Raw genomic sequence first — 20862 nt, 5'->3', positions numbered from 1 at the left:
TAGTTCCAGAACCATAGAATGTTCACTCAGCAACTGGAAAACTACTTCAGGATTTGGCAGTTAATTGTCCTGGGATCTAACCTGAGTGGCTGAGATCAAGGAATTTATTCTTGTTTTTCATGGACTTATGCATGTGTTTAAATTTTTCAGTGGATTTTGTTTTGTTTTTTTGGATTGATCTACAGAAATGAGAACCTCAGCTACGAATATTTTGGACACCATAGAAATCAGCCATAGACCCAATTTATTTGTTTAAAGTAATATTTTGTGTATTTACCTTGTTTAGTTCCAAGAACAACAGGCACAGAGATGAGGTGGTTCAAGGACTGTAGCTCTTTCAGCAGTGTAGGGTCTCTAGAGGGCCAAGCTACAACAGTGGTTGGGATTTGCTTTTGGCACTAAACAGATAGTATCAATCATAACTCAGTTCTCTGGGCTTCACACACCTGATACCCCTTCTCCACCATTTGATATTCTCTGCCTAGGTTTGATTGTTAGGGCTGGAAAAGGGCATGTTGTGGTGGAACTAAAAATGGAGGGAGAAACAAGTGTTCTAAAATCTAGTTTTGTAAGTCTTGGGTCTCTCAATGTATGTGCTCCTCTATTGGGATGGAAGACCTGAGGTAAGAGAGCAACCATATTTTTTACCTGCTTACAGGCTGTGGTATAGATTAGAGATTAGTGTGTGTGACTTATTAAAATAGAAGGAAGCCAAAGGCATCTCTTTCCACAAACATTTTTCCAGGAACATTGATTTGAATTTTGGAATGGATTCATTTTAATCAAGTTTGTGCATCTCTTATGCCTGCACATTCAAATGATTGGGTTTTAAGTGGTACGAAAGTTTGCAGAAAGCAAATTACTAACTGGCAGAAACCATAGAAACCAAACTTTGCTTTCACATCCTGCACAAGTATTTTTGCCAGAAGCACTTATACACGCGTTCAGTTAGGAACTGAAACTATATCATTCAACTTAACTAGCCAATCACAACTAACCTGTGCAGCTCAAATAGCAAAGTTACTTTAATATACTTTACTAGATTGTGCTATCATTACTTATGCAGAGTAGTACCTTACTCTCCAGGTAATCCTGTTGCCCTTAGTGGGGCTACTTGCGGAATAAGATAATTTTCACCTTTTGTAGGTGTAACATTTTGCAAACTCTTCAAGGCAGGCATTGTCTTTGCTATTGTATTCACATAGGTGCTGTGTACAATAGGGCAACTGGGCCTTACTGATATACAAATAAGAAATATTCGGAAATTTGTTCACGACCTTGTTTCTCAAAGAAAATTGAGACCCTCCTCCCCAACCTTCACAATTTTTGTTGAAAGATTTTGAATAACAAATAGAATGTAAGGGAATTGCTCATACATACAGCTCAAGCAGAAAGAGGCTAAATTAATCAAACTGCATGCATGATGAGAATTATTCTGCTCAGCTCTAGTCTTTTTATAATTTTTTTTCATATATTGTGTATAAACATGTATCCCTCTCTATACATTTTTATCTAACACTGATCTGTGAATTCCACACTCTACAGGGGCTACTTTTATTAATTTCTTTATTTTTAAAAGCCTCTGGTAAAATCAGTCAGCTCAGCTGTGTTTTCAGTGTCTTTCCATTTCCCCCCCTTCAAGTACCTCTCTCCTTTCCCCCAATAGCCCTTTAGTGTTCCCATCTCTAAGAACTGCTTTTTCCTATCATGAATGAGTTTTCTGCTTTCTGTCTGGATCTGCTGTTTGTTCAGTCACTGACCTCCCAGCTGCAGAGAAACATCTTGAAATAGTGGCTAAAACATTCAGTTAGAAATAGAATACGAAAAGCAAAATAGTTTAATTTCATCACGCCTAGCCCCAGAAGCTGCTCAGCAAACAGAAGTACCTTGTAATTGACACACCAGCTGAGTAGAAGCATTTGCATTATATAACCTACTTTCATTGTTTAAAGGCTAAATAATAATGAGTGCGATGACATATATTGACTGATTGGATCAACAGTGCAGATGGAAACGGTTTGAAACAGTCAAGTAAGAATTGCCAACAAACCTTCGGGTAAAAAAAAAATCAATCACCTGTTTTCTTTTCTTTGCTGTGTCATGATGTAATATTTTCAAATGGAAAAATCATTCTCAGTAATGGTTATTAAGGCTCCTTCCCTAAGAAAATAGGTGATTTGCTGAGACTTTAAGAAACAGGATAGTTCAGACTTGTCCCTGTAAAGTGGTAACGTGGATAGCTTTTATCTTTTGCTATTTCTTTGTTAAATGTTTTGGTTACATTTTAAAGTAAGGGGTAGCATGGTGATGGCCAACTCCTGAAGTCCTTACTGTTTTCACTCAACCAAATCAATCAGACAAATCATTTACTTAAGCCAGAGGCTTTTGTCTTAGTAATGAATCCAGGTTTTGGTTCTAAATTGTCCATTCTTTCTTCCCTCTTGTCCTCTCCTCGTTCTCCCTGCCCCCATGTGTTCTGCAAATAGGATTTTAAATACGAGGTTTGAAGTTAAACTGTTTTGTTTACTTTTTCTTCAAAACAATTTTTGCTTAAGGGGTGGAGAGAAGCTCAGAGAACTTATCAGGTTTCAGAGTAGCAGACGTGTTAGTCTGTATTCGCAAAAAGAACAGGAGTACTTTTGGCACCTTAGAGACTAACAAATTTATTTGAGCATAAGCCTGCGTGAGCTACAGCTCACTTCATGGATGCATCCGATGAAGTGAGCTGTAGCTCATGAAAGCTTTTGCTCAAATAAATGTGTTAGTCTCTAAGGTGCCACAAGTACTCCTGTTCTTTTTGAGAACTTATCAGCAAGTTTATTTTATTTAAAAACATAAATGTTGGTAATGGGGACTGCATATTTGGCAATGGCAATTAAAGGTTACATATATGATATTCGCTATGTTAGTGCTGTGCAAAGCTGGAATTTGGGGGCAGATTTTTTTTCACTCCGGTGTCTTTATGGACTATAGTGACAATTAGCAAGGTGATAAAGTTTTGGCAAAATCCTGGCTTTTGTAACCTGAGTTAATAAAGGTAATGTGAATATCTAAAATACTAATATATTGAGGTTGTTGTAACATTATGTATTTCAGCCTCTTCTCCATCCCAAGAGGCCCTTAGAAAGTGACTGCTATAATTGAAACTGTAGAGCTGACAACACTACTGTTGCTTGAAGAGGAGGTTATCCCTGTATTTGCTGTTAAAGTATATGGTAGTCTGAGCCAGGTCCCCCTTGCGTACTCTAAGGGGACTTTCTCCTTCCTTTTGAACACATGTGTGACCTCTTGTTCATGATATCTTGAATGGAAACTATCAGTGGACCAGGTCATAGGCAGCCAGGTCGAGTGGTCAGAGTCTGAATGCCAGAGCCAAGGGCTGAGGCAGAGTTGGAATCAGGAATGAGAGAACATAAGAATGGCCCTACTGGGTCAGACCAAAGGTCCATCTAGCCCAGTATCCTGTCTTCCAACAGTGGCCAGTGCCAGGTGCCCCAGAGGGACTGAACAGAACAGGTAATCATCAAGTGATCCATCCCTTGTTGCTCATTCCCAGCTTCTGGCAATCAGAGGCTAGGGACACCATTCCTGCCTATCCTGGCTAATAGCCATTGATGGACCATTCCTCCATGAATTTATCTAGTTCTTTTTTGAACTCTGTTATGGTCTTGGCCTTCACAACATACTCTGGCAAGGAGTTCCACAGGTTGACTGTGCATTGTGTGAAGAAATATTTCTTTTTATTTGTTTTAAACCTGCTGCCTATTAATTTCATTTGGTGACCCCTAGTTCTTGTGTTATGAGTCATAGTAAACTACGCTTCCTTATCTACTTTCTCTACACCAGTCATGATTTTATAGACCTCTAGCATATCTCCCCTTAGCCATCTCTTTTCCAAGCTAAAAAGTCCCAGTCTTATTAAGCTCTCCACATACGGAAACCGTTCCATACCCCTAATCATTTTTGTTGCTCTTTTCTGAACCTTTTCCAATTCCAGTATACCTTTTTTGAGACGGGGTGACCACATCTGCGCGCAGTATTCAAGATGTGGGCGTACCATGGATTTATATAGAGGCAACATGATATTTTGTGTCATATTATCTATCCCTTTCTTAATTATTCCCAGCATTCTGTTCGCTTTTTTGACTGCCGCTGCACAGTGGATTTTTTCAGAGAACTATCCACAATGACTCCAAGATCTCTTTCTTGAGTGGTAACAGCTAATTTAGACCCCATCATTTCATATGTATAGTTGGGATTATGCTTTCCAGTGTGCATTACTTTGCATTTATCAACACTGAATTTCATCTGCCATTTTGTTGCCCAGTCACCCTGTTTTGTAGCTTTTCGCAGACTGCCTGAGTCTTAACTATCTTTAGTAATTTTGTGTCATCTGCAAATTTTGGCACCTCACTGTTTACCCCTTTTTCCAGATCATTTGTGAATATGTTAAATATGACTAGTCCCAGAACAGATCCCTGGGGGACACCACTGTTTACCTCTCTCCATTCTGAAAATGGACCGTTTATACCTATCCTTTGTTTTAACCAGTTACCAATCCAGGAGAGCACCTTCCTTCTTATCCTATGGCAGCTTACTTTGCGTAAGAGCCTTTGGTGAGGGACCTGGTCAAAGGCTTTCTGAAAATCTAAGTACACTATATCCACTGGATCCCCTTGGTCCAAATGCTTATTGACCCCTCAAAAAATTCTAGTAGATTGGTGAGGCATGATTTCCTTTTACTAAAACCACGTTGACTATTCCTCAATAAATTATGTTCATCTATATGTCTGATAATATTGTTCTTTATTATAGTTTCAACCAGTTTGCCCAGTACTGAAGTCAGGTTTACAGGCCTGTGATTGCCAGGATCACCTCTGGAGCCCTTTTTAAAAATTGGTGTCACATTAGCTCTCCTCCAGTCATCTGGTACAGAAGCTGATTTAAATGATAGGTTACAGACTACAGTTAGTAGTTCTGCAATTTCACATCTCAGTTCCTTCAGAACTCTTGGGTGAATACCATCTGGTCCTGATGACTTATTGCTATTTAATTTATCAATTTGTTCCAAAACCTCCTCTAATGATGCCTTAATCTGGGACAGTTCCTCAGATCTGTCATCTAAAAAGAATGGCTCAGGTTTGGGAATCTCCCTCATATCCTCAGCTGTGAAGACCGATGCAAAGAATTCATTTAGTTTCTCCGCAATGGCCTTATCTTCCTTGAGTACTCCTTTAGCACCTCGATTGTCCAGTGGCCCCACTGGTTGTTTAGCAGGCTTCCTGCTTTTGATATACTTTAAAAAAAATTGGAACTGGATTACCAAGAGTAAGGGAAGGCAGCAGCCGGGCTGGTCCTGAGGTAGGAGGAAGGCTAGAACAGGATGAGAACATGGCCGGGTGCAGGGCAGTATCTGGGCTGGAGCAGGGCTTGGAGAGACAAGCACAGGGAGGCAGAGAGTCCATGGCCATGTGCATGTGCATTGAACAGCCAGTAAGCTGCTGCTGTTCGGTTTAAGAAATGGCCTGCTGGCTTCCTCAGCCAGTCGGGCAGGGTGGTCCATCAGGCAGCCTAGCTGACTCATTAGGGCATCAGAAGTAATGAGCAGTTGCCACTGGCCAAACTGGACAGTCTCTACGCAAAAGAATAAATGGACACAAATCTGACATCAGGAATCATAACATTCAAAAACTGGTAGGAGAACACTTCAATGTCTCTGGCCACTCAGTGAAAGATTTAAGGGTGGCAATTTTGCAACAGGTTTCAGAGTAACAGCCGTGTTAGTCTGTATTCGCAAAATTAAAAGGAGTACTTGTGGCACCTTAGAGACTAACCAATTTATTTGAGCATAAGCTTTCGTGAGCTCACGAAAGCTTATGCTCAAATAAATTGGTTAGTCTCTAAGGTGCCACAAGTACTCCTTTTAATTTTGCAACAGAAAAGCTTCAAAAACAGACTCCAACGAGAAACTGCTGAGCTTGAATTAATATGCAAACTAGATACCATTAACTTGGGTTTGAATAGAGACTGGGAGTGGCTGGGTCATTACACATATTGAATCTATTTCCTTAAGTTAATTATCCTCTCACCTTCTTGTCAACTGTCTAAATGGGCCATCTTGATTATCACTACAAAAGTCTTTTTTTTCCTCCTGCTGATAATAGCTCATCTTAACTAATTAGCCTTTTACAGTTTGTATGGCAACTTCCACCTTCTCTGTATGTGTGTGTGTATATATAGATCATCTTATATGTTCCATTCTGTGCATCTGATGAAGTGGGCTGTAGCCCACGAAAGCTCATGCTCTAATAAATTGGTTAGTCTCTACGGTGCCACAAGTCCTCCTGTTCTTTTTGCGGATACAGACTAACACAGCTGCTCCTCTGAAACCTTACTCCTGACAGAGACCTTGCATGCTTTACATTGTTTTACATGCTCAAAGGAGGCATAGCAGGACTTAGAATAAGACTTAACTATACCTTTGCTAGCCTGTCTGCCAGTAACTACTGTGACTACTGAGTTCTTTTCTGTATAACAAAGTAAGTCCAGGTATCTTTGTTAAAACAAATCCCTCCATTGTGTGTGAGGCCAGACACTATATGTTTTTCCATCTGCATACCATACCATGGCATTGAAGTGTCTCACATTTTTATTCTCTGTCACGCATGTAATGACTGCAAAATGTGTAACATGCTATACGTGGTGCAGGATTGCTCAGACACCAATAGCTGGGGGTCTGGGCTGGGTCACATAATGATATTATTCCGAGGCTGAAAATTTCAGTTCCTTGTTAATAAGGTGGAAGAACTTCCCTTACATATTATATAGAATGCTAAATAATGACCATTCAACAACAAAACTGTTTGAGTAACTGTCAGAGCACACGTTAAAATATCCATTCTACCTGTGGATTAGGTACATAGACTTTGGGATATCTGCATGTTTGAACATGCATCTGTTTTAGGCCACAAATCTCTTTGCTGCTGAAACAAATAATGGATCCCCATTTAAAAGTGTAGCTACAGTATAAGAGCTGGCATGCTGATTCAGAACTGAAAAACAGCAATTTAATCTTTTGAATACTCCTAGTTGTTCTTTTCTGTCAGTGTGTATATAGTCTACATATATCACGCACCTACCTAACTGTTTAAATATATTTCCCCCTACTCGTGGACTAAGAAAACACAATTAGAATTGATTATGTAATGAAGTTTTTTCCTCCTTTAGCTATACTAAATAGAAAACATAATGTTAAGAAAGAAACTTTTCTATGGATGAGGCATTTGATGATGTTACAGGCTATAAAGTACCAATGTACCTATAAAGTCACCAAATATTAACAGGCTATAAAGTACCAATGTACCTATAAAGTCACCAAATATTACGTTTTCACAAAACACGTATTGGCACCTACTTGATATGTGCAGAGACTTAGGCTTTTGTTGATACACCAACATTCATAATTACATGTGAATTATAATTTTCTTAAGACAAGCATGCATGGGTTTAGAACTGCAAACACCTGTGTGTGTGAAGCTTATATGAATGTATAAATGAGTAGTGCCAGTCTTAGTTATTTCTGCTGATAAATATTCAGGAAGTCCTCAAAAATGGTTTGGGGTTTTAGTAGGGCCTCAACTTGGACATCCCTTGTGTGAACCCAGACCTGTGCATGCATTTTTTGATTTCCTCACCACTAGCAACCCCCACCCAATGACAATTCTATCACCTGCATCGACAAAGGGTAGAATCTTTCCGCTGGAAATGTGAGTATTAGTGCACTGAACACAGTCAGAGTGAGATGATAAAGCTCCCACATACCTCATTTTGGGACATACATATTTCCCTTTAATTGTTCTAATCTTCTTTTACAACTGCTGCACATGTAGCACTTGTCTAGAGGCTGATCAAGTGCAGATACTGCTTATTGAAGCACTAGATGGCACTTCATTATTACTTGCTAGAGACTGTGCTTATTAATAAAATAACAGTAATAAGAAGACCAATTTTGCAAATTTAGATGCCTCCATAAAAGTACACAAGTACTAATTTAAGCATCTTTGGGCACCAGAATTTTTAAAATAGAACCCACAACTTTTTCCCTCTAGATTTAGTGTGTCTGCTGGTCTGACTAGCAAATAATCTAGCAGATTTCTCCCAAACTCAAGCTGTTCTGAAAGATATTGCCTAAAGATACCAAACAAACTTTATGATGTTTAAACAAATAATCCATATCAAATTAAATCTCGGTGGCAATAAGTAACTTGAGAAATCTGTAATCTGCTGTAAACCTTTCTCTTTCTATGCCCTTATTATTTACTGTAAAATGTACAGTTTTAATGGATGTACATGTTTCTTTATAGACAGGTGGTTGTGGTTTGCTACATCTTGAAAGAACCACTTTGTTAGACTATACAGATATAGATGCAGTTTTCTTTTATTGTGCCATGTACTTCACAGTAGTAGGTGCTGTAAAATAATGCATAAACCTCAATATTAACTGAATAAATTAATAGTTCCTTTCATTTCCTTTCAGTATATCAGCCGGCAGTTGGATGGGCAGGAATTTTGAAACCCATAGAACTCTTCAGATTTAGTAATCTCATCATGAACAAGAACACCAGTACCCTACATGTCAGGAGTAAAAGTGTAAGTGGGATCCTTTATTTTTACCTTTCTATTTGTTTTCATATGTGTTCTCATTCCTAATGTTTTGCCATTATCTGTATATTTTTTGTTAGCCTATGGAACAAAGTCCCTTTACTATTGTGAAAGCACCTGTGATAAGACCTCTGTTAACCTTCTCCAATTCTCATACTTAGTGCTATCTCAATTGTACAGAGCTAAGATTATTTTGGTAGTTCTAAGAGTTCTTTTGAATAAGAACTTTTTCCAGAAAGAATTTATGTGCATTAATATTCAAAAGTATGGGAAGTTTCCTGAGCGTCCATGAAACAGTCAGCTAGTAGGGTCCCAGGAGGTGTACGGGTCAAAAAAGGAGAAAAAAAGTGTGAACTTGCAAGTAAAGTGATCTCTTCAGTACATGCATAACTTTGTGAAAAGGCAGCTGTACAGATTAGACTTGATCTGCAAATATTTATGATATGCCCAGCACTTTAGGGCGCATGGGAGTTGATAATGCTTTTTACAGCATTGTACAGTAAATACTTCTAAATGAACAGTGATAATATGCCAATACTGTACATATGTGTTTGGATGACGAGGCATGCTTTACTTTCTCACCCTTTATTTTTTTGTTTATTTTTGACTTTATCCCTCCTGTATCTGTCTCATAATATTCAAGACTACTAATGAAATATAGACTATCTTCTGCACCCATATCTTTTTTAAAGACAGTAACAGAACAATGGTAACATGCAGTATTTAGAGACCTCTGCATCAGTGGTTTTGCCTGTCAGGGATGGAGGATAGCTGACTTTCTAATATAGTGCTTGTATTTGAGGCTTCAGAATGTGCCCTTTTCTTTAATCAGCCAAGTGCATTTAAGAGACCACCTAGTACATGGAGATGTGGAAAGGAAAGCTTTCTACACATCAGAAGTCATATCATCAGAACAAAGGAAGACAGACACAGTTCCCTTGATGTTCACTCTTAAGTTTTGATTACTTTTCCCTCCTCAGATAAACAGTCTTCTCTCTCTTTCTATAATGTTGCCATTTAAATTTTAAGGGAATAAACCCGAGTGAATATATTCATAGAGGAAAGAGGCAGGAGTTTGGTAATCCTTCTGGTTAGTGTGCCGTGTCCATTCATTTCATAACTAGTTTAATGTAGCTTGTCTGGGAAGTCAACGAAACAGGCTGTTACTGCTATTGGATTGAACGAGGGCATGTGAAAATTCTAAGGCTGTGTGAAAGAACCACTATAATATTAAATCTTGAAATTTGAGGTTCTCGAACATTAGTTTAATGAGATTTGACCAAATTTTGGTCAAAGATCTGAAGAATTTCTATGTCTCATGTAAATAGAACTGTTTTAGAGCAAGTGTGTCAGCTTTCATTCAAACTATGATCCTACTTTGGTACAAAAACATCTGTCATTTAAATTTTGGGAAAGTGACATTTTGCAAGCTTTGTGAACGTTACTATTGTATTGAGACATTCACAAAACTTTTGCCCCAGAGAATGGTCTCCACTATTCTTCCTATTAATGTAAAATCCTAGTACATCCTGCCATGTGAACAGTATCTAAATTCTGCCATCTTGCAGCTATTAATTTTCTTCTAACTGGGCACATGAAACACTAAGTAACAAATGAAAAGAATCAACAGAAGCTGTGACCTTTGAGAGATTATTTTAAGCAAAAATGTAGCTTGCTGTTTTTGTTTCCCTTGCATATTGCTAGTGGAAAAATATTTTTTAAATAAAATGTCTGTTTTAACAAGAATGGCTTTGGGAAAGCATTTCATTATATTTGTTGGGTACAGCCAAAGGTTTTGTCTATCCACTGATGCTGATATCAGACTTTCCACAACTTCTACTCTTGTCAGTTTGATTGAACTGGAGTTATCAGGGTTACCCACAGGCTTCCAAATATCACTGTCAGATCAAATATTTTATTGTGTAATAAGTAGCTGCAAATGCATAACAAAAAGTTCCTCCAGTTAATTAAATGAGATTTAAGAGGAGGATTATCACCTCAGTGAGAGGGGAAAATGACATTTATCCTTTTAGGTCATTATCTTTTTATCAGAGATAGGTTTTTGTGATTCTAGGATTTCAGCTTCATCTGTAATCTATATCTTGTTTCATTGGCTTCAGAATGTCATTGCACATACATTAGCCCATAAAGAAGAGAATCCTGTCAATGTGTGTCTGGAATATTTTTGTTTTTGCTTTTCTACCAAATGTTGAGGCAGTTAAGCATATCAAAACCTAGTTGTGAATCTAGCCTGAAGATGCTCTAAAGCTTATTTGTTTTACTACTTTGCCTGGCTTGCCTCACATCTCTCAGTCTGTAGAATAATACAGATTAGAGGTAGAAAAGACATTGATCACCTTTTCAGTCACTCTACTCATACAATATTTGAGTGATCTGTCCAAAGCAGCTTAAAATTACTCAAGTTATGGTGCTTCTGCCATTTCCCAAATTCACAGTCCATTTTGATCAATTTTTTGGCCAGAGGGTTTTAAAATTGGTCAGTTTCATGTTTTCAGATGTTTACTTCTGAAATTTCATGGTGTTGTAACGGTGGGGGTTCCAACCCAAAAGGGGGTTGTGAGGGTCACAAAGATGATATGGGGGGGTTGCGGAATTGACATCCTCACTTCTGTGCTGCCTTCAGAGGTGGGCTGTGAAGTGAGTAGCTGTAGAGCTTACTGCATCTGGGGGAAATTCCAAGAAGTGGAGGTGGCTCTGATCTTCCCTGTGCTGCTGGGAGAGCGCCCCCCCCCCCCCCAGGGCTGGGGAGGGACAGGACTTCCTTTTCCCCTGCACAGCCACTGGGAGCCTTCAGAGCTGGCAGCAACCAGGGAGCTTCCTGCAGTTGGGTCTGATCTCTCTCCCCCGCCCTGAGCAGCTGTGCAGAGAAACCTCAGTACTTGCTGTAATGGGCAAATGCTGCTGCATGCTCCAATCGCATCTAGATATGTCAGCAGCAGACTGCATGTAAAGTCCTAGAAGTGCTCCAAAAGCATTTTTAACCCATAAAAAATCACATAAAAGGAATCTTTTCTACAGTGTATCAAAATTCTGTAGGAACAATCTATCAGAATATTGCCAAACTTCACAAAATGTCTGACCCATGCCTCAAATTGTAAAGATGAATTTATTGGTGAGAGATTAGTGATAGGGACAAAAGATGCAGGAGTTGAATGACAATGCTCAGAGAGCTCCCGCAAACGTTACCAAGAGCTATAGACGTGCAAAGATTGAGAACAAATTCACATCCAAATGCAGAGCATAAATGGAGCAGATGCAGATTATTCACCAACCAACACAAGGAAAGCTTGAAAATTCGGGGGAAAAATATACCAAACTCTGATCAAAAGCAAGTGCACAAACACAATACAGAGGCAATAAACAAAATACCAAGGAAGACCGAACAGTTTGCAAACAACCTATTCGCTCCAAATTAGAGAGATAAGGTGAGTGTGGTAATATCTTTTATTGGACCAACTTTTGTTGATGAAAGAGACAAGCTTGTGAACTACACAGAGCTCTCCCACAGGTCTGGAAAAGGTATTCAGAGTGATCCAGACCTGTGTAGCTCAAAAGCTTGTCTCTCTCATTGACGGAAGTTGGCCCAATAAAAGATATTACCTCACCCACCTTGTCTCTGTAATATCCTGGTACCAACACAGCTACACAACAGTGCAAATAAGTGAAAATTCTTTATCCGAATCATTTAGGGCTAGATTTTCAGTCCTTAATAGGCTATGCAGGGAAGTAACAAGGAAGTAAAAATCTCCTTTACTCTCATGCTCAATTCTACTCAGATTTTTGTCTTGCAGTGACAAGGACAGCTAACCTGATGCTCCCTTCTGAGTGAGTGCTCAGAGGGTGGGAAGCCCCCTGGCTTTGCTTCCTCTGCTTACCAGCCAGAGTGGCTGGTCAGAGGCACTGGAGAGAGCAAGCTGCTCCTTGAAAAGGGGTAGGGTCACTTACTGTTCCCCCAGAACAAGAGGGGAAACAGAAGAGGAATTTTGACGGAGTCACAATTCAATCTCTGGGATACTCCTGGGACAATGTATCTATGTAAATTTACAATCTAGCCATAAGTAAATACTTACTTACAAAAACTGATACATTAGCAGACATGTGAACCATTCACCTACATATTTTCAATATGTAATGGTCACTTTGGATGAGCTATTACCAGCAGGATAGTGAGTCTGTGTGTGTGGTTTTTGGGAGGGGGGTGAGGGGGTGAGAGAACCTGGATTTGTGCAGGAAATGGCCCAACTTTATTATCATGCACATTGTGTAAAGAGTTGTCACTTTGGATGGGCTATCACCAGCAGGAGAGTGAATTTGTGTGGGGGGGTGGAGGGTGAGAAAACCTGGATTTGTGCTGGAAATGGCCCACCTGATGATCACTTTAGATAAGCTATTACCAGCAGGACAGTGGGGTGGGAGGAGGTATTTTTTCATATTCTCTGTGTATAAATAAAGTCTGCTGCAGTTTCCACGGCATGCATCCGATGAAGTGAGCTGTAGCTCACGAAAGCTCATGCTCAAATAAATTGGTTAGTCTCTAAGGTGCCACAAGTTCTCCTTTTCTTTTTGCGAATACAGACTAACACGGCTGTTACTCTGAAACCTGTCATATTTTCAATAGAGATTCATAATGAATAGCTTGACCAGCTCTAGTTTTGGATTATTTCTAGGGTGACCAGATGTCCTGTTTTTATAGGGACAGTCCCATTTTTGGGGACTTTTTCTTATATAGGTGCCTATTACTCCCCACCTCCTGTCCCGTTTTTTCACAGTTGCTATCTGGTCACCCTAATATTTCCAAGTCTGATACCTCCCTCATTCTTGAGAAATAATTGCCAGTGTTTTGGTAAATTCATTATCTAACTTCCTTAGTTGTAAGGACTAAAAATCCTGTATTAACAAGAACAGATTGCATTGCTTGTGGCCCATATGCTGTCCCTTCCCCCAACACCTAACCCCAAACACGCTGTGCAGTTTGAAAAGAATCAAATTGACAGGGAAAAATCAGTGCCTCACTATAGCTAACTGCAGGGACAACTGAGGTGCCCCCTCCATCTTTGAAGCCACCTTTCCCCCCTTTTGTCAGTTTCAGTGAATGAGGGGCATCAGACAGATTTTAAGCAGCATGCTCTCAGATCCAGAATAGCAGCTGATGCACAGGAAATGGCTGGAAAAAAAGTGTGTTTTCCCTGAAGCATCTTTAACTACTTTTGCATGTCCTCTGACTCTTCCACAGAGGCAGCCAGGGGCTGACAGCCTATGACCTCAATAGGAATATTGCCTGAGTAAGGATGGCAGGATCTGATGCATGGTAAATTGATATTTAAAGTCTGTGTTAACATACAGGAACAGTAGAATTTAAGTGCTTTCATTGCATTGCCATGTGTACATTGCAATTCCTGCTACAGTGAAGTTCATCTCTGCAGGGAAAAAATATATAGCAAAAGGCTTTTTTGAGGAAGTGGTTGAGATCTAGTTCAAGTTTCTTTCCTCCAGCTCTGTCTTGGATCCCCTCCAATCTGTCTTCTACCTTCTCCAAACTATGGCAATTGCTCTCACTAAGGTGTAGCCTGGGATTAATTTGGGATGCCAAGTGCACCTGTCACAAAGAACAGGTTCTTTATTCAGGCAACTGCTTAGCGTTAATTAAGAAAATGAAATTGGTGAAGCACACACAGAAACTTTGAGCTTCAGTTAACATAAATATAATTGAAATAATAGAAAAATCAGTATATATAAGAATAAGTATAGTCAAGTGGTTTCCTGCATTGTTCATACTTACAATCTTACATGGCACACACTTAAAGCCTTATGTAGACCATCCAAAACAAAGATGGAAGAAAGAGTCAGTGGAGCATACCACAAGAGGAAGGTGCTGGGCAAGGCTTCCTACCTGGTTGCCCCTTGTCACGCTCTGAGTCCCAACTAGAGATGAGTGTGACCACCTCTTTTTTCATTTCACCCATATATGTCCATGACCACATATGACTGAGTCTCAACCCTCTATTCATATTTGATATTCCAGGAGACCAATTTTAGGGTTCCAGTTGTCCGTATGTGGTATTCTGGTTGACCATAATTACACTTCTGACAGTTAACCCAACTGTTCATGTCAGTCCCTTTCCCAATAGCTTTGATATGTCAGTGCGCTTATCTCTTATTGCAAAAAGACCTTAAGATGCTACTCTGTTTGTGGTTTATCTGTTAGTAGAGCAATACATAATATAAATATCATAGGATACCTATTGCCAAATTTTAAAACCTTCAGTCAAGCCCATAATACTCAGGCTAGCTTAAACCAACTGCCAACTTCTACAGGGCCTCACTCAAAACACTTAATGCCTAATGCTTATTACCTGTAGCCAAGCCTACTTTACTACATGTATTTTGGTTCTGCTGCTTCTTGTTATAGCTTCAATAACTTCAATTATTATTTCTATAAGCATGCTTAACAGATTATATTTTACCCAAAGCTATATACCCTCTAAGATCAGGTCAGGGGTCAACAAAGGTAACCAACTATCTTTTCCTGGATGAATATCAGGACCTATTCTCCATTCTTTTGATCTTTGATCTCTAATATTTTTGATGCTGTCAATCACACACTCTTTCTTGAAAACTTCTCCTCTTATGGCTTTCATGACTCCATCTCCTGGTTCAGCTACTACCTGTCATTGTTCCTTCAACATATGTTTGTAGGTCTTCTTCCTTCCCTATCCATGTCTCCATGTGATTCCCACATTACCTCGTCTTTTACCCCCTCCATCCTTTTTCACCAATTCATGTAGCTATAACTACCATCTTTACATTGGTGACCCTCAGATCTGCCCTTATGCCTTTGTCTCATTTCAGCCTCTCTCTCTGATATTCTGCCCTGTATACCTCACTGCCAATGTACATTTAACTTGGCCAAAACTGAGTTCCTGATTTCCTCCAAAACCATCTTCATTCCACTCACCTTCTCTGTCACGGATGACATCACTGTTATATTCCTTGTTGTTTGTTTTTCATTACAATAGTGTCTAGAGGACCTAATTGAAATTGGGGGTACCATTACAGTCTGCCCTGTACAAACACATGTTAAGGGACTGGCCTTGCCCAATAGGTCAGTGGCAGAGCTAGGAATAGAAACAGAATCTCCTGACCACTAGATCTCATTGTCATCCCCACCAGTCTAACAGTTATCCTTTTTCTTTCTGTCCAGATAGCCAAAACCATCATCAAAATCTCCCATCTTGATTATTCCCATCCCTTCTCTAGTTTCTTTGACACAAGTATCATTCCACTCTAAACCATTCAAATTCCACAGTCTCCCTTGCCTATTGCTTTGACTATATCATCGCTCAAAAGAACCTTGCCCTAACTCCCCTGTTTCATTACATCAGGTTTAAGCTGGTGGTCTTCACTTCCCTGAACTTTCTCATCACGGTCCCTTCTACTTTTCCACTCTTGTCAATTACTGCAACAACCTGCTAGTCTTGTCAATCCATTAGTCAGCCAGCCTCTTCACACAATCTTCCATGCTTTTCCTCACATATGAGACACCCTCCCTGAAGTAATCCATATGGTGCCTGTGCTCCCTATCTTGCTCTTCCTTTAAATCCTTCCTTGAGACCAACCTTTCATTTGACACCCATAAGAAACTGGCTGACACACATTGACTACAGTGAGGAGTGTATGGCATGTGCTTGATTTGCAGTAGTTGAGTGTGGGGAGTAAATGAAGTTGTTAAACTTGCTTGCATCCCTCTCCCCACCATCATATGTCACTTGTCATTTTAAATAGTAATCATGGAATCGTACAAGTGTAGGACTGGAAGGGACACTGAGAGGTCTTCTAGTCCACTCCCCTGCATTCAAAGCAGGACTAAGTAGTATTTAAACCATCCCTGACAGGTGTTTGTCAAACGTGCTCTTAAAAATCTCCAAAGACAGAGATTCCACAACCTCCTAGGCAATTTATTTCAGTGCTCAATGACCCTGACAGTTAGGAAGACTTTCCTAATGTCCAACCTAAACCGCCCTTGCTGCAGTTTAAGTCCCTCGCTTCAGTGGTTAAGAACAGTTTTTCTCCCTCCTCCTTGTAACAACCTTTTATGTACTTGAAAAGTGTTATCATTCCCTCCCCCCTCAGTCTTCTCTTCTCCAGACTTAATAAATCCCATTTTTTCAATCTTCCCTCATAGGTCATGTTTTCTAGACCTTTAATCATTTTTGTTGCTCTTCTCTGGACTTTTTCCAATTTATCTATATCTTTCATGAAATGTGGCACTCAGAACTAGACACAATACTCCAGTTGACTCCTAATCAGTGCAGAGTAGAGTGGACAAATTACTTCTCTTGTCTTGCTTACAGCATTCCTTCTAATACACCTCAGAATGCTGTTTGCACTCGCTCATTCTCTCTCTCGCGTGCTCTCTCTCTCTTTTTTTAACAACAGTGTTGCACTCTCGACTCGTACTGAGCTTGTAATCCACTCTGACCCCCAGATCCCTTTCTGCAGTACTCCTTCCAAGGCAGTCGTTTCCTATTTTGTATGTGTGCAACTGATTGTTCCTTCCTAAGTGGAGTACTTTGCATTTGTCCTTATTGTCCTACCCTCCAAAGCACTTGCAACCCCTCCCAGCTTGGTATTGTCCACAAATTTATAAGTGTACTCTCGTGCCATTATCTAAATCTTTGATGAAGATATCGAACAGAACCTGACCCAGGACTGATCCATTCAGGAGCCCACTTGATATGCCCTTCCAGCTTGACTGTGAACGACTGATAACTACTCTTTGGGAATGGTTTTCCAACTAGTTATGCCCCCACCTTATAAGAGCTCCATTTAGGGCAATCTCTTCAGGGCAAGGGATATGTTTTATAGATTGTGCAATGGCTAGATCAATGGCCTCTGAGCCTAATAAGATCCTCAGCATTATTGCAATATATACGTTAGTCGCCTTCAGTAGACAGCTCTATCAGTCTCCTTGATTCAGGATGTAGTCTAATGGGCCACACTTACTCCTCTGAGTCAGCAGTAATTAAGTGGCAGCTCCCGGCAGAATTTCAATACCTGCTAATAGAGTGGCCACTGGAGGATCTTGTTACAAGTGGACGTATTTAATTCATAACAATGGGATATTGAGACTTAAGTGCTAAATTGTGCCTTTAGTCCATACTCTGGTTAAGCAACCTCTTCACTCAAAAATTTAATCATGTTCAAATTCTATTTTAGGTAACTGAATTAGCTATTGCGATAGTGACTAGTCAGTGGGGATGAGGGTTAGCATTGTCACCAAACATTGTGTGTGTAAACCTGGCTGAATTGTGTAGTGAAGCTAAGCCCATAGAAAGGAGGTGAGGCAGTGCTGTGTGCATGCCTTAATTAAGGTGCAACCTAAACTCTGGTGTCTATGGTAGAGCCCTGGCTCTGCCCCACCCGCAGTTGTCCCCTATGGGGTTTCTAGTATTGCTCTCCAGTGTTGCAGCCTGATGGTTCTTGGATGCTGGGAGTGTACAGACAGCGTTTGTGCCTGACCACTTTGCACAATGGGATGAAAATAGAATATGTCCGTTTATGCCTTGATGCGTCCTCTCCACCCTCTGTGCTTCAGTGCAGGACTAGACACAAGCTGTCCTAAAACTTTCATATGAAAAGTATATATTCTCTACAATTAGCTTTTAATGTGGAGCTGACAGACGTGCAGATCACGTGTCTGCACTGGCTAAAAACCATATTAAATGCTCCCAAAAAATTTGTTAACACAAATTCAAGGTTGCCCAGTGATGTCTTGTGCCATTACATAATGTAGAGAGTGGCTAAACTTAAATCTCCGAAAACTCTGACATTGTGTTTGAGTTAGGCAGTGTTTTGGACTGCACTGTTGGAAAAGAAGAGTTCTAGCAACGCAAATGTAAACCTTGGAAACCAGGAAATACAGAGATTATAAAGTACATGCCTCTCTACAACACAGCCTTAACTGTTCCCTGTGCAGCTGTTAATACCAATAGGAATGGTCAAGTGAAGATGGTGCAAACATTAACAAATTACCAAGGGAAGTGATGGATTATCCATCTCTTGATGTCTTCAAATTAAGACTGAATGCCTTTCTGGAAGATGTACCTTAGTCAAACACATGTTGTTAGGCTCAATACAGGCATAACTAGTTGAAATTCTATAGCCTGTATGATATAGGTGGTCAGACAACATAATATAATGATCTCTTCTGGCTTTAAAATCCATGAATCTATAATTAGATATGAGGAAGGAGCAAAAGAATGTGCCATTGTTTGTGCTGTGTTCCAGAGATTTGAATTGCAGTGTTCACCTACATGCACTCCAGCTGTGTTAGATGTAGCTGTATTGAATGGCAGCGGGATTAGTTGGAGCAGCTTGGCAGAGCTGTGACTATGATATGAGGAGAGGTGCACGAGGGATCAAATATACCTCATTCAGACTGAATTTTGCAGTCTGTTTCGGTAGAGGTGTGCAAGATTGTTGTTTTGTCATGGGGATTGTCAGCAACTTGGTAGCATCCATGACTGTGATCTCCAGGGCATAGTAAGAGGTAAGAGAGGGCAATATCTCAGAAGGAATCCTCAGGGAATGGTTGAAGGGGTGGTAATGGTTAGCAAGTCTGGGGTGAGTTGTGTGGAGATGGCTCAGTATTTGAGTGTAGGCTGCTCTTGTTTGCAATGCCTAAACCCAAGTTCTGCCTCATCAAAGAGAAGGTGTTAGACTTGGTTCTACAGTGCTTGTGTGTTCTGTTCCCAAAGTGCCCTGTATTATCTGTAAGGGGAGAGTGCTAGTGTGTGGTGTTGGTGTGCTGGGGTGTCATTCAGTGAGGACGTGATATCCTGTACCCCATAAGACAGCCTGTACCCCATGTTTACCAATTTTATATGGTTACGATATGTTTTGCATAAAGTATGCCTTGTGAGGTATCATTTGAAAACTCATAATTAACTGAACATCACTGTCCTGTTAAAATGTGTGTGTCAACATTGTATATGGAGCTATGAGATATTGCTATATGTGTATCACTGAAATATGCTGTAGTTCTGGGTAGTGCCCTCAGACCATTTTCTCAAAGACACACTTGCGTGCCAGCAAGGTGCTAAAGAGGCATTGCCTACAGTAACTCCTCACTTAATGTTGTAGTTATGTTCCTGAAAAATGCGACTTTAAGCAGAACGATGTTAAGCGAATCCAGTTTCCCCATAAGAATTAATGTAAATGGGGGGGTTAGGTTCCAGGGAAATTTTTTTCACTAGACAAAAGACTACATAGACACAAAAACACACACAATATAAGTTTTAAACAAACAATTTAATACTGGTACACAGTGATAATGATTGTGAAGCTTGGTTGAGGTAGTGAAGTCAGAGGGTGGGATATTTCCCAGGGAATGCCTTACTGCTAAATGATGAACTAGCAATTGGCTGAGCCCTCAAGGGTTAACTCGTTGTTAATGTAGCCTCACACTCTACAAGGCAGCACGAATGGAGGGAGGGGAGACAGCATGGCAGACAGAGACACACACACTGTGTGTGTGTGTGAGAGATGCACATTTCCCCTTTAAGTATGCTGACCCCACTCTTAAATACACTGCCTTGTTAAGTAGCTCAGCAAGCTCAGACCGCAGCTGCTGCCAGGAAGCTTCTTCCCTCCTGAGCCCTGTCGTATGTCCCCCTGCTCTATGGAAGATGTGGTAAGCAGGGTGCAGGAGCAGGGGGAGGGGGACATCCTGACATTAACACCCCTCCCCCCCCCTCGCACAGCAAGCAGGAGGCTCTGGAAGTAGCTCCAAGGCAGAGGGCAGGAGCAGCACATGGCAGTGGGGGGAGGGACAGCGGAACTGCCGGCAATTGGTAGCCTGCTGAGTGGCTGCCTGCACAGGGAACTTAGGGGAGTGGGGAGCTGATGGGGGGGCTGACAGTCCACCCTGGTTCCAAGCCCCCACCAGCTAGCTGCAATGGGCTGCTCTTCCTGCAAGCAGTGGACAAAGCAGGAGGCAGCAAAACGATGTTAGAAGGGAGCATTGCACAACTCTAAACGAGCATGTTCTCTAATTGATCAGCAATGTAACAATGAAACAAGGTTAACCGTGATGACTTTAAGTGAGGAGTTACTGTACTTAATTGGACATTCACCAGCAGGGGGGAAAGGTATAAACAAAGTATTTACAGGACAGAAAGA

The sequence above is a fragment of the Lepidochelys olivacea genome (genome assembly GCF_965140295.1).
Source record: "Lepidochelys olivacea isolate rLepOli2 genome assembly, chromosome: 5".
NCBI classification, from domain to species: domain Eukaryota; kingdom Metazoa; phylum Chordata; order Testudines; family Cheloniidae; genus Lepidochelys; species Lepidochelys olivacea.
Note: the sequence above shows the minus strand (reverse complement) of the source record.